The sequence below is a fragment of the Panthera pardus genome, unplaced genomic scaffold (genome assembly GCF_024362965.1).
Source record: "Panthera pardus isolate Hobbes unplaced genomic scaffold, ASM2436296v1 HiC_scaffold_7, whole genome shotgun sequence".
Taxonomy (NCBI): Eukaryota; Metazoa; Chordata; class Mammalia; order Carnivora; family Felidae; genus Panthera; species Panthera pardus.
Window position 1 is genome coordinate 76299773 of NW_026527002.1, and position 13200 is coordinate 76312972.

The 13200-nt window shown below is 43.1% G+C and overlaps 1 long non-coding RNA gene across 1 annotated transcript; it reads right to left on the reverse strand.

Moving 5' to 3' along the window:
• Window positions 1-2962: 2962 nt before the first annotated feature.
• On the reverse strand, window positions 2963-6099 carry LOC109273082 (uncharacterized). Its single transcript, XR_002082736.2, has 4 exons — window positions 5658-6099; window positions 4320-4475; window positions 4083-4234; window positions 2963-3110 (listed from the first exon to the last, which is right to left on the reverse strand). It is a non-coding gene; the product is annotated as an uncharacterized LOC109273082 (long non-coding RNA).
• Window positions 6100-13200: the final 7101 nt, after the last annotated feature.

Genomic DNA, 13200 nt, shown 5'->3' on the forward strand with positions numbered 1-13200 from the left:
TTGTTCATTAACTCTAAAGACACATGCACACACCCCCTCCCCTTCCTTCCAGGCTGTGCCTGAGAGGACTAAGAGAGCTCCTGTAGTAGAAGACATCAGGGCATGATATGGAGAGACAGGTAGAACCAGTCTGAGGTGGAACCAGTCCGCTGGAGGTGAAAGGAATCATCTATAACCACAGTGACAGAAACCAAAGAGGGGCCAAGAGGATGTGAGCACTGGAAGTGTCTGCTCCTGGTGTCCTGGGGTAAAGTTGCATAGTTAAAATTCAGAAGAAGCTGATTTTATGGTTATTCTTGGGATAGTTTAGGCTTAGACACAAATGCATCATTGATTCAGATATTTATTTAGTAGGGATTTAGCTCTATCTTCCTTTTATACAGCTAGAAGGTTGATAACATGCTTCCCACTGGCAAGGATGCTGAAAAGCCAATGCCCAGTCACCATTAAACTTCCCTTCTTCTCTGCACACATTTCACTTCAATGAAATCTGCTGACCTTTCTGGGATAAATGTAATTCACTTTAAAATCTCAAGGTCAAATGAAAAAGAGGAAAATCTGACATTTGGAGTCACTATCCATTAGGCTCAATAAGGCCAGAGATCACCGTAACAGGCAACATAGATCTCCTCAGATTGATGGTGTTTTGACTTCTGGTAACTGCCTGGGCACTTTGTTTTAAGGTCCCCCCCTCCCAACTAATTTGCAGCTGGTGAATTTTGGGGACTATTCTTTCTTCCGAGATCAGAGGAGATCGGGAGCGTTCAGGGTGGCATGGTCATAGACCTATTCTTCTCTTAATGTCCACATGAGACAGAACTTGAACCCTGGGCATGTCGACCTAATGTTTAGCAGATAATTGCTATAAAATTTTCTTCTTTGTTAGTTCTATCAGGACTTAGGGGAAAGAATTGGATTCTAGACAAGCCTCTGCCATTCATTCTCTAAATGACTTTGATTTAGTCCCTTAATGTTTTGCCCAGGTTATTTTACCATTACAATGGAAATTCTTACAACAATTAGGTTCTGATCCGCTGCTACATCTAAGACACTTGAGCTAGGTTCTGAGGCCTCAGCTGTAAGAGACGCAGATAAGAGCTTACAATCTAATCGAGGAACTAAACAACAAAAAATAGCGATGTGATTTTAGATGGGCCTGAACATTAGCTGTGATTGCATATAGGTACAGTGTCTGGGACGTACCTTGAAACCCATGTTAAAGCAATGACTCTTCTGTATACAAACTGCAGGTGCTGAGCAAGATACATCATCTTGTCTAGAAAAGGGAAAACAAGACATTAATTCCACAGGTATTTATTGAAGGTGAACACTGTGTCTGAAATTCTTCTAGATGATGGGCATATAATATTGAATAAAGGGAACATCACAGCTCCATCCCTGGGCTTGCATTTTATTATTTATCTCAGTGTTTATTTTGGAACCATTTACAAAAATATATGTGAAAGTCTATTTAAAATTATAACTAAGTGTAATAATTCAATGACTAGTCAAGATATTGGACCATGTTCCCTGGAGATTTATTACCTCCGTTTCATTATGTCATGTCTATATTCTTGTTAAATTCTGGCCTTTGTCCCCACATGCGATAACAGCTTATTTACTTGTCATGAAGGAAATTAGTATTAACCTATCCTTCTTTATGACGGCACAACAGTGATGTTTTCCGCCCATATTAGTGACCCTGAGCATTATCAGTTCAGATGGGTCTTCTGAACTTTTAGGGGAGGAGAGTGAGTTACAAGGAGGTTTGGTGAGTGCTATGGATACATTTTTTTTATTTGAGACTTAAAAAACAATCTGTTTATGTCTCCTATTAGTGGAAACTTCTTTATTTTTTCAATATAATTTATTGTCAAATTGGCTTCCATACAACACCCAGTGCTCATCCCAACAGGTGCTCTCCTCCAGGCCCATCACCCACCTTCCCCTCTCCCCCACCCCCCATCCACCCTCAGTTTGTTCTCTGTATTTGAGAGTCTCTTGTGGTTTGCCTCTCTCCCTCTCTGTTTGTAACTGTTTTTCCCCCTTCCCTTCCCCCATGGTCTTCTGTTAAGTTTTTCAAGATCCACAAATGAGTAAAAACATATGGCATCTGTCCTTCTCTGACTAATTTCGCTCAGCATAATGCCTTCCAGTTCCATCCCCCTTGCTGCAAATGACATGATTTCCTTCTTTCTCATAACCAAGTAGTATTCCATTGTATATATAAACCACATCTTCTTTCTCCATTCATCATTTGATGGACATTTGGGCTCTTTCCATAATTTGGCTATTGTCGAAAGCGCTGCTATAAACATTGGGGTACATGTGCCCCTATGAATCAGCACTCCTGTATCCCTTGGGTAAATTCTTATTAGTGCTACTTCTGGGTCATAGGGCAGTTCTATTTTTAATTTCTTGAGGAACCTCCACACTGTTTTCAGTGGAAACTTCTTTAAGTTGATGATTATAAAACAAAGCTAGGACAGAATGGGGTAAAAGGAGTTTACAGCGCCTGTAGCAATCATTCGCAACTGGGCTCCTTGTAGACATAAGGAGACAAGGATGGGCTCATCTACCATGACCCTGAACACAGTCTCATAATTCTTAGCCAAGTGATCTTGGCCAGCCACCCCTCATTCCTGAAGGTGGCACATGCCTTGAAATGTAGCTTTTGTCCCTGCTTCGGCTCAAAACTCTAATTTTGCAATTGAGGAGAGGTGAATTGTCTGTGATTACATACCGGTTGATGGCAAGGAAAGCTCCGGAATGAAAATCTGCTTCTTTTACATGTTTTCTATTTTTGTTTCTCTCACCAGAGCACCTGATCCTTAGCCACAACAGACAACAGCTTATATATTAAATAAATAAACATATACATATGTATATGCACATAGATAGAGATCTAGGTAGAGAGGCAGGTATCAAATGACCCACACGATAGCAATCTAAATCTTGGGCGTGTTTTTTAGTTTATTTATTTATTTTTGAGAGAGAGCAAGTACAAGCAGGGGAGAGGCAGAGAGGCAGGGAGAGCATCCCAAGTAGCTGTGCACTGTTGGCAGGGAGCCTGATGCAAGGCTCGAACCCACAAACCGTGACATTGTGACCTGAGCAGAAATCAGGAGTCAGATGCTTAACGGAGTGAGCCACCCAGGTGCTTCACCACACAATAGCCTCTTCAGTCTTTGCTCTCTCCTACCTCCGATGTTAATAACATCAAATCATAGATCATATTGTTTATAATCACTGAATAAGAGAAAACGCCATCTGAGGCACAGAGATTAAGATGCTTTACCCAAACTTCCTGATGCATCATTGAGATTGATGCCATCGGTGCCCTGCCTCTAATCCCTTACTATTTTTGTAACGGTGGCTAAACATCCAACTGCCGGCACCACGATGGCCCCTGGCCCTCCGTGGTCATTCCCTGCTGCAGAGCCTTCCTCTGGCCATGGGAGAGGAGAGGTGGGTAGAAAGTGCTGTGGCGTTAATACCTCCCAGTGAGAAACGCTTAACCGATCGGCTGACTGGAATGAGTGGTTCAGTTCCCGGGCTTCACTGTGCTGGGGATGGACCAGCTCTGAAGTGTGTGTCCTACACTGGCTTCATACTCCCCAGCGGGATTAAGCTCAGCTTGCCAACCTTGGTAACGGCTCCCTTGTTAACCCACCATTCCTTGGCTCCTTTCCTTCCTTGACTCACTTCCCCATCCCCCTACAGGTGTTTCCTAGGGTCATTTCCCAAGTGAACTCTTGACATTCTAATCTTTGTCTCAGGGGTCTGTTCTTACAAGCTCCGAATCAAGGCAAAAATATGTCTACGCACCAATTTTACCAAATGCCGGCCAAGGTCACTCCACCATAAAATCCTTGCCCCCAGTGTGCTGGATAAATACACGCTTCCCTACCTAGTTCTTCCCTCCACTGAGGATGGGAAAAAGAGTCCAGCTTTAACTTTAGAGTCCCGCCAAAAGCGAAAGAAGAATCAAAGCATGATGCATCTTGCGAACTTATATTTGCATAGCATTGTAAAGTGTACAAAAAATTCCACGTATGATACGTTAAAAACAATCAGCAAACCTGAAGAGCCAGGTCAGGTGACTATCGCTCTTACGGTTTCACAGATGAGGACATTGGAGCTCAGAGATGTGACCTAGCAGGTAAGCATACGGGTGGGGATTCAAGCTTAGCGAGCTCTCTCTCCCGTCTTACGGTTCATGTCATTGTAACCTCTGTGAAAAGAACATGAGACAACACTGCATAAAAAAGGATCGCTTCCAGTAATCCTGGTCTGCTGCTGAATTACAGTTTCCTTACCTTCTTTTGAAACAGGCAGATTAGGTCACTGCTGGGAAGACCTGCTTCCATGGCCCATTGATTTGCTTTCATTGGGCATTTCTTTTCCTGGCAGAAAAAGTCTGTCGATAATATTAGGTAGATGCGGCTTATCATGCATTGCAGAAGTTTCTAACTCTGGAGAAGTGAATGAAAAAGAGAGAAAAAAAATAGCTTTTGCCTAAAATAAGAATCCCAGATGTTGGTGTATTTGTGTGTGGGGAGGGGGAAGGTTACCATGGAGATCAAGACCTCACAACATAGTTTGTGCGATATAGCCGAACAAGGCCTAGACCGGAACAGGACTCGATGCATCTCTCTGGCCATCCCGGTGCCTCCACCCTGACGATTGTGTCTGCTGATGGACTGACCCAGGCACCTGTATGCCACCCGGGTTTATTCCAGCTCATGGGGGAAGTTTAACCTGGATGAGAAACCACCAGCAATTCAACCCCACCATCTGGTACTAAATGGAGCTAAATGTTAGTGGCACGACCCATTGAATCCATTATTTCAAGGGTTATGGAAAAATAATAAGATGACGATAGCCATTGGTTGATCACATCCTTTGTGTGAGACTTTGGGCTTTGGAATTACATTTATTATAGTAATTCTGAAAGTCACATGCTGACGTATATATGTCTATCTCTGTCTTACAGACATGACAACAGAGGCTTAAAGACATAAAGCAAAGTGCTCATGATCTCCCAGCACCTAAGGGAGGGTCTGGGACCCGAACCGTCATCCATGTTTTTCTCTGCTAATGCTTTCCATTTCTGTCTTTTCTTTCTTCCCTTGTTGACCTGGCTTTTGGAGCTGTCTTCTTCCCTGAACAATTCTTTGTTACCTTGCTGGATTTGGGCCTCTAAGCTTCTCCCCCTGCCTCCGTATGTGCTGGGACCTTACCCCCAGGTCGGTCCACCTGATAGAGGCATTGCTACACACAGCTGGGTTAGCTTTCCAAACATCAAGTTCACTAATGCAATTCTGCACTTTCTTCTCTACAATTGGTGGCCAGGTCACGGCACACCTGTCTCCTGATATGGCTTGCTAGTTTTAGGAGACACAGGTTCTGGGCTTTGCTCTTTTACGAACAAATGTGAATCACGAAGCACTTTGGGTCTGTTTCTGCATCTTGGAATAGAGGAATATCTAGGCTGATTTCCTTTCAACATTAAGGTGCAGATGTACATAACGATATATTGAGTTCTTGCCATGTAACAGACTGTGCTAACGAGCGGTAACATTTACATGCTAAGTAGAATTCAGCAAAAGAACAAAGTGTTGTGAATGGAAAAATATGGGAAGCGTTTGACTTACGTTTTGAGGATGGGGGGTTCAATAGGTGGAGAAAACAGATCTGTAGCGCAGCCTGAGAAAACATAATGGACAGCAACAAAGAGAACACGGAATGAGCTCAGGCGGCAGGTGTAGAAGTATGGCAGAAGCTGATTTGCTGCTCAAGAACGGATCAAAACAGGAATTTCGTCCACTTTATTTCACAGATGGGAAAACCTGAGAGTCGCTGCAACTTAGCGACTCATCCAAGGAATTCATAATCAGCTCATTTGAGGGACATAAATAAACAGTCCAACTAGCTGTTTTTGCTGGATTCATCTTTATAAGATGATTAGCCCCCGAAGCTCTTGGAGTAATAGGTAAGACGCTGCACTGAAAAGATTACAAAGAATCTAAGATATCGTGACTGCTGGTGAATACAACAAGGATAGATAGAAATGAATAAGAGAGAAGGAGGCACTGAAGTGTTCTGTGGTTCCCTAGTTGGCAACATGACTCATGATCTATGGAGTTATCAAAATTCGATCCCGCCTTCCTAACTACTCCCCTGAACAATTTTCTGTCCATGACGTCTGAGTACAGAGCAAGTAGGGAAAACCGACCAATAAATCAAGGAATTCCAAAGGCTACTTTGAATGACCCAGCTTTTCCTCTTTTAGTAACCAAAGTAAATGATCCTAATAGAACCCCCCTCAATCCCCTACATCTCTTACCATTTTGCAGCAGGGAGGCTTAGTTTTCTTTAGGTTAGGAATGCTTGGAGAATCTATCAAAGTCTTTAAAGCCTGCACGGAGACAGAAACCAGACCAAAAACTGTACTCAGTTAAATACACACAATATGTATCATTTGATCTCAGACTTTATCTACTCCAAAAGCACATATATCTGTATGGAATATCCAATCCACTTGGAATTTGTCAACTCTGCTCAAGAAGTCATATTTTAGGGGCGGCAGGGTGGCTCAGTTGGTTGAGCATCAGACATCGGCTCAGGTCACGATCTCGCCATTCGTGAGTTCGAGCCCTACATGCTGACAGCTTGGAGCCTGGAGCCTACTTTGGATTCTGTGTCTCCTTCTCTCTCTGCCCCTCCCCCACTCATGCTCTTGCTCTCTCTCTCTCTCTGTCTCTCTCAAAAATAAATAAGCATTGAAACCATTTTTTAAAAAGAACTCATATTTTAAACTTTACAAAATGAGTTCAATAAATTCACGTAAAATTTACATTTCGGTTGTAGCTATGAAGAAACCAAGGTATGAAATGGCCTTCCCTCATTCACACAGCTGGTGCTTCGTGGGGCCAAACACAGTTCTAGAACTTTTGGGCACATTATAAGACACCGCGTTATTTATTTATTTTTTTAATGTTTATTTATTTTTGAGACAGAGAGAGACAGAGCATGAACGGGGGAGGGTCAGAGAGAGAGGGAGACACAGAATCGGAAGCAGGCTCCAGGCTCCGAGCGGTCAGCACAGAGCCCGACGTGGGGCTCGAACTCACGGACCGTGAGATCATGACCTGAGCTGAAGTCGGACGCTTAACCGACTGAGCAACCCAGGCGCCCCAAGACACCGCATTATTATCTCAATCATCCATGCAGTTCCTTTGATAGATTCTGGAAGGTAGGAATAAGTGGAGAGTAGTACAGAGCACATTTCGTGTCTAATTGTAGGGAAGCTAGAGTCAAACAGATGAGGAAGTATCTCTTTAAGCCGCCTTTTCTAAAAATGGCAGGATGAGCATTTGAGAGTGTAAATTGGGCACATGCAGGGAACCAACAAGAGCTCTGCCTCATGTAGAAGCTCACATCCTGGTGTTCTTCAAATATTCATCTGCTTCCCCGTGTTGAAACATCAATTAACCATAAGGCAGTTTCCCAATCCCATTATGCTGTTCTTTCTTTGGCTACAACCAAGTCCCCCTCATTCAGGAGACAATCAATGAAAGACAGGTTTGCCAGACTTAATTGAATCTTCCATATTTAAGACCACCTCCTCTATTTGATAAGAAAAGAGATATTTAAATAGGCTCTTGTCGCCTGAAGGTCAAAATCTCTTAGTGTGGTTTGCAAAATCATTCAGAGCATTAGTTTCTTTCCTGGGCCACATCTCTGCCTCTAAAACTCATCTCCTTTACCAGGCGTTGAGAATTGTAATAATCTAGAACATATCTTACTCGTCTTTGTATCCCTAAGTGCTAGCATTTCATTGTATATTTAACACATTTGTAAGTATGGACGGTGTGCAAGTCCCTGCAGATGTGGTAAGGAGTTAATGGGAAGCAAACATTCATGGCTCTTGAATGACCCTGACCTGGCCCTCCAATTCATCCAGTATGTTCCCTGTGCACACCGATGCCACAATTACATGGCATCTCTCGGTGTCTCTCACTGTACCTGCATTTGTAGACTTCACGGCCTTGCTAAGTCTGCTCTGCCCCTGTAATGTCTTTCTTACCTCTGTCACTGGCCAGTATACTCGCTTCAATGACTAACCTAACTGCCCTGCTTCCAGGCCACAGAATGACTGAGGGCTCCTCTGTTCTTCCACCATAGTTTACAGGTTGCAAACTCTTCTCACTTACCTGTCTTGTCACGTGTCTCCTGAGCATCTCTCAGAACCTTCCCTGCTTCTGCCCAGATGGTGAGACCCTGGTTGACAGTGACCATATCTTATTTACTTTTCCATCCCAACCCGAGTCTAGTATAACACGGTATATACAATGTGTGCATTCAATCAACTTTTGTTCTGTGTAGAACTGAACCGGAAAACAAAATGTGACAGAGAAAATGTCCTGCAGCCCAAAACCTCCGCAAGTATCCTAAATGGCCTGAAAAATTTAATGAGTAGAGTAATATAGGTTTCTCTTAGGACCTCCTTCCATGTCTATTCTTGTGAAGCAAAATGCTCACTTATCTGCTTTTATAGGAAATGGATTCTGCCTAGAGAAAGAGAATAATTCTGGAGCCCATCGTCCTCAAATTAAAACCCAGCATGGGGTTCAAGGACAAACATCAAATCTTGCCAACAGTGGCGCATGTGTGGAAAGGTTGCCTGGCTCTTCAGACAGGAAAGATTTATATCAAATCAGCCAAAATGTGTGTTGATAGATGAAGGAGAGGAAAACAGACGTTTCCATGATTTTTATTAAGTATATATTTTAGATACATTAAGCTAAGCAAAATGTCTTTGCTCTGTTCCAAATTTTATAAGAGAGCATACATGATTTCCTTATGCATGTATTTAATGGGTGTCCTTCAGATATCTAGTACGGTCCGGGTGATGTGCTAAGGTAAGAAAGAGAATAAAGAGTGTGCTGTCAGGAGACAAGGATCCGAGTTCTGGAGTCACTGTTTCTTGATGTCTGGATCTTGGCATTTTGCTTGACCTCTGAGAGCCTCTGTTTCCATTATCTATGAAGTTGGGATAATAATGACTCTCACCTCACTGCCTTGCAAAGACTGGATCCTGCATTTAGGTTTGGGACATTTTTAATATCGTAACAACTGGTTTTTTTTCCTCTTAGGTTTTTTTTTTTTTTATTTTAAAGAGAGCTTTTATTTTGTCCTTCCAAAGATACATGTGTTTGGTTTTAAATTATAATAATAATTTATATTAAGCACAACATGCAAAAGTGGTCCTACTCAGATGAGATGAGACTGTCTAAGTTTCAAACAATTAAAGTGTGGACAGATATTTGGATACATGTAAGTGTGTGTGTATACCTCCTAACATGCAACAAAGCACAGGCATATTGACTCTGTCCACATGTAGGGATTCTAGAATTGTTAGGGACTTTATTTTTTAAGTAGGCTCCACACCCAACGTTGAGTCCGAGGTCCAATGTGGAGCTTGAACTCACAACCCTGAGATCCAGACCTGAGCAGAGATCAAGAGGCAGATGTTTAACCAACTGAGCCACCCAGGTGCCCCATTATGGCCATTTTTTTAATGGAAAATGATGTTCTGCCTGTAGAACTGCACTTTACTGTCCCTCAGTAAAGTGGATGCAATGATGCTTCATAAGACTGTTGTGATAAGGGACCGTATATTTCCTGATAACCTTCATTTAGGAGCCATTTCTAAGCTTATTTATCCACCTAGAGTGGTAGCCAAAAGATTCCTATTCCTGCTGAGCAAGAGGTTACATTGACACACGTAAAACGCGTGACGGTGGGGCTCTCGGTTTGCTAGTTAGCTCATTTCTTGAATTGTGTGCCTCTCTCTCCCATCACGGACCCCATTCTGTGATTCTGGCTGAGCTGCCAGCTGTGAATAGTTGGGAATCTCAGAGAGTCTCAACACAAGTCAGGAGTACAAGCCAGCAGCTCCTGGCTGAGTGACTTCGTGGAGCCTTGTAGATACCACTTCCATGAGGACGTGCTTCTGGGAGCTTAGTTTCCACCTGCAGACGCATCATAAGCATTCAGCTTCTTGTGTATCCAACTGAAACCCTGGTATCCTCCTTAACGTGCGTTCCTTCAGACCCAACATCCGGGTTAAGAGCATGACATTCATGAGTTAACAGCACCCTTGTAGACTCTGCCTCTAAAGTCTATGGGAAGTCATGCTTCTCTAGCAAGTCTTTCTCTTTCAATCCGTCGTTCACTTGGCACACTTATTTACCTGTTTTCATTCACACCGATGTCTGGTCCATTGTTCACAAAGTATTTATTAAATCATATCCATCCAATGGCTTGCCAGTTACAATAAGAATAAAGTATAAACCACCCATATCATGATCTACAAAACACTACCACTCCTGGCCCTCCCCGAGATTCCAATCCCATATCCTCCTGGCTGTCCCCCTTGCCTGTGATGCTCTGACCTCCCTGCTCTTCCTGACTACACCAAGGTCAGCCTCATCCCATGCCCTTGGACATGGTCTTTCCTCCAGCTTGTTCCTCTTACTGTCACAGGACTCTTCTCTCAAAAAGCCTTCTTGGGCATCCTAAGGCTTTTCTCCCCACTTCTGCTCATTCTTGACCATACCAACAACGCATGTCAGGATCCAAGATGAGTTCTGTTTAGCGTCTTCCCCCAGTGAAATGGAAGTGCCGTGTGGATCAGGATTCTGTTTTGCTTAATGCTCGTATCCCCACCATGAAAAAATAACTACAATACTTAGCAGGCAGTTAGAATGCAAAGTAAGAAATACTTGGTAAATAACTGGAAAGGACCACCATAAATTTGGTAGCATCAGTTGTATGCGCGTAGTATTTATACATAGCCGCCTCTTTTTTTTTTTATTTCCTTTAGGTTGGAAGTCAGTTATGCTCTTGATGTAAACGGAGAAATTGGTTGTCCCCATGGGCTCCCAACAGTCTTGATACAGAGCTCATTACTTCTTTGTATTTTCCAGAAAAGGAAGCATACTTGTATCAAACATAATAATCACTCTGAATTTCACTGACATTTCCGTGGGGGAATGTGGGAGTAGATTTCCCTTGCATATCACACAGAAAACAAATTCACAAATTCCCATTAGACATTTATGTTCGTCCTAAAACCCCTCTTGGTAATGCCAATAACAGAGTGGCTGCTTCTCTTTTTATCCATCTCTGTCTAGCTACTATCCTCAGAGATCCAGAAATTTCCAACAAGACCTCTAAATCATCTAAGATTTTATTATACCAATGAGTTTAATGGCACCTCAGTAGTTCCAAACTTGCACGACCGCCAACTAAAACCAAACCAAAGCAAAGCACCTGAAAGTCTTTGGGGTATTGAGATCCACACCCTGAATAATTTTACGTCGCTAACTTTGTCCAGTTGTATATTAAACAAGATTATGTTTTTATATAGATGTATTTCCTGTTCAATGGGCTGAGTTCTCATTTGGAGTAAGAGAACCTCATTCAAACCCGGGTCTTTGTGAACTAGCAGTGCAGCATGGGATCCTGAAGGGGGCGCTGGAGCCACAATCCCCGTGTTACACTCAGATCTCTTTCTGTTTTTGTGAGTTTGGGTAAGTGACTCATCATCCAGACTCTGGTTCCTCGTCTTTGGAGCAAAACTGAAAATGGCAATAATTCCCACTTCAAGAGGCTGCAGGTGGTTTTTAGTTGGTGTCGTCTCTACAGAGTGCTTTTCCCTATGCCCGGTGCATCGTGCGCCTTAATAAATGTAAACTTAGATTACAAACTGTGTGCTTTTTGGTGAATCCCCTAACCTCTCTGTGCCTTGCTATTCTTAGTAAACTGGGTATAATGATACCTCAAAATCAGTGTAATGATAGATCAGTGAAATCGGGGATTGGAAGATAGATGCTCATAATTGGAGGGAGGAAGGTTTTTAAACCGGTGAAGATTGTTTGGTGGGGAGGACATCAGAGCAGGGGTGAACCTAACTTACCCAGCCAAGGTGGTTGCGTGGGGCTCTTTGCAAAATGTAAAGTGATGAAAACATTATATTTTTGTCACGCAAGATCCAATGACCCTGAAGAGGGAAAAAAGGAGGGAGAGGAAAATTTCCCTGATGTTGGCATCTAATTCAGACCAGCCTAGTCCCCAGGTTATCATCTGAGATATGCTGCAATCAGGAGCCCCTTGCTACAGAGTGGGACGCTTTTGTGCAAGGCACTCAGGCTCCTCCTAGACCTGGTTCTCATTATATCATTTTCTCCTCCAGTACTTCTCTCCATAGGCTGCCGGGCAGGAAATAGACCCCAGGTAATTGGTTGCATTAAACAGAACATCCAGATGCCTACTGAAAAGGAGATTTTAAAATTAGATTCTGCTTCAATTAGCAGGCGGTGTTCTTCTCTTCCTCAAGCCGCCTTCCCTTTCAAGGCCAAGTTTGGGTTCTGGAGACAAACTCACTAGACTCTTACCCTAAAACCCACTGTGTCCGTAGCAAGAGGGCATTGCAGGCTAGGCTAGCATCTGCTGAGCTAAGCCTCCTCACTTCAGGGATGTTTTCCCTTCTTTGTTTCCACCCTCCTTTGCCTATCTGTCTGCCGAGAGCTCTCAGATTGCTTCAGCTGCTGTGGGATCAAGCATTAGGAGTGGGAAAGGGAGGGGTGGGGTGGGGAGAGTGTCTCTAAGCTCCTCCACACCAGGCTGAAATGAGCCTATTCACTGGTGCACAGGTAGCCATTTCTTTACCTTTGATTTGGTCATTAAACTCTTCCAGCTGCTTCAACACATTTTCCCCAAGGCCCCTGTTAGGATGGCCGCTTCTCCCGTGATGAGAACACAGCCAATTGGCCTTCTGGACCCATTGCTATCCCTTTCCTAATGATCTTATAATGGCTGCTGGGTTTATTTAAACCACCTGACAGATAACGATGTCAATTATGCAAACCCCAAATAATGCCTTCTCATTTGGAACCATTTCTTGTTCAGTTCTGTTTTGTAAGAAATGGAGCCAGACAGTAGCCAGACGAATGCTGATCTTAGATATATTTCTTAAATGTTTCATACTGGTTTGCGTTCAAGCTCTAATATAGCCGCGAACGGTGATGGAAATAATGAAACCGGTTCCTTCCATAGATTGCGTGTCAACGGAATGAAAGTAAATGAGTTAATATACTTACAGTTCTTTGGAGATTATCTTAGAACGCT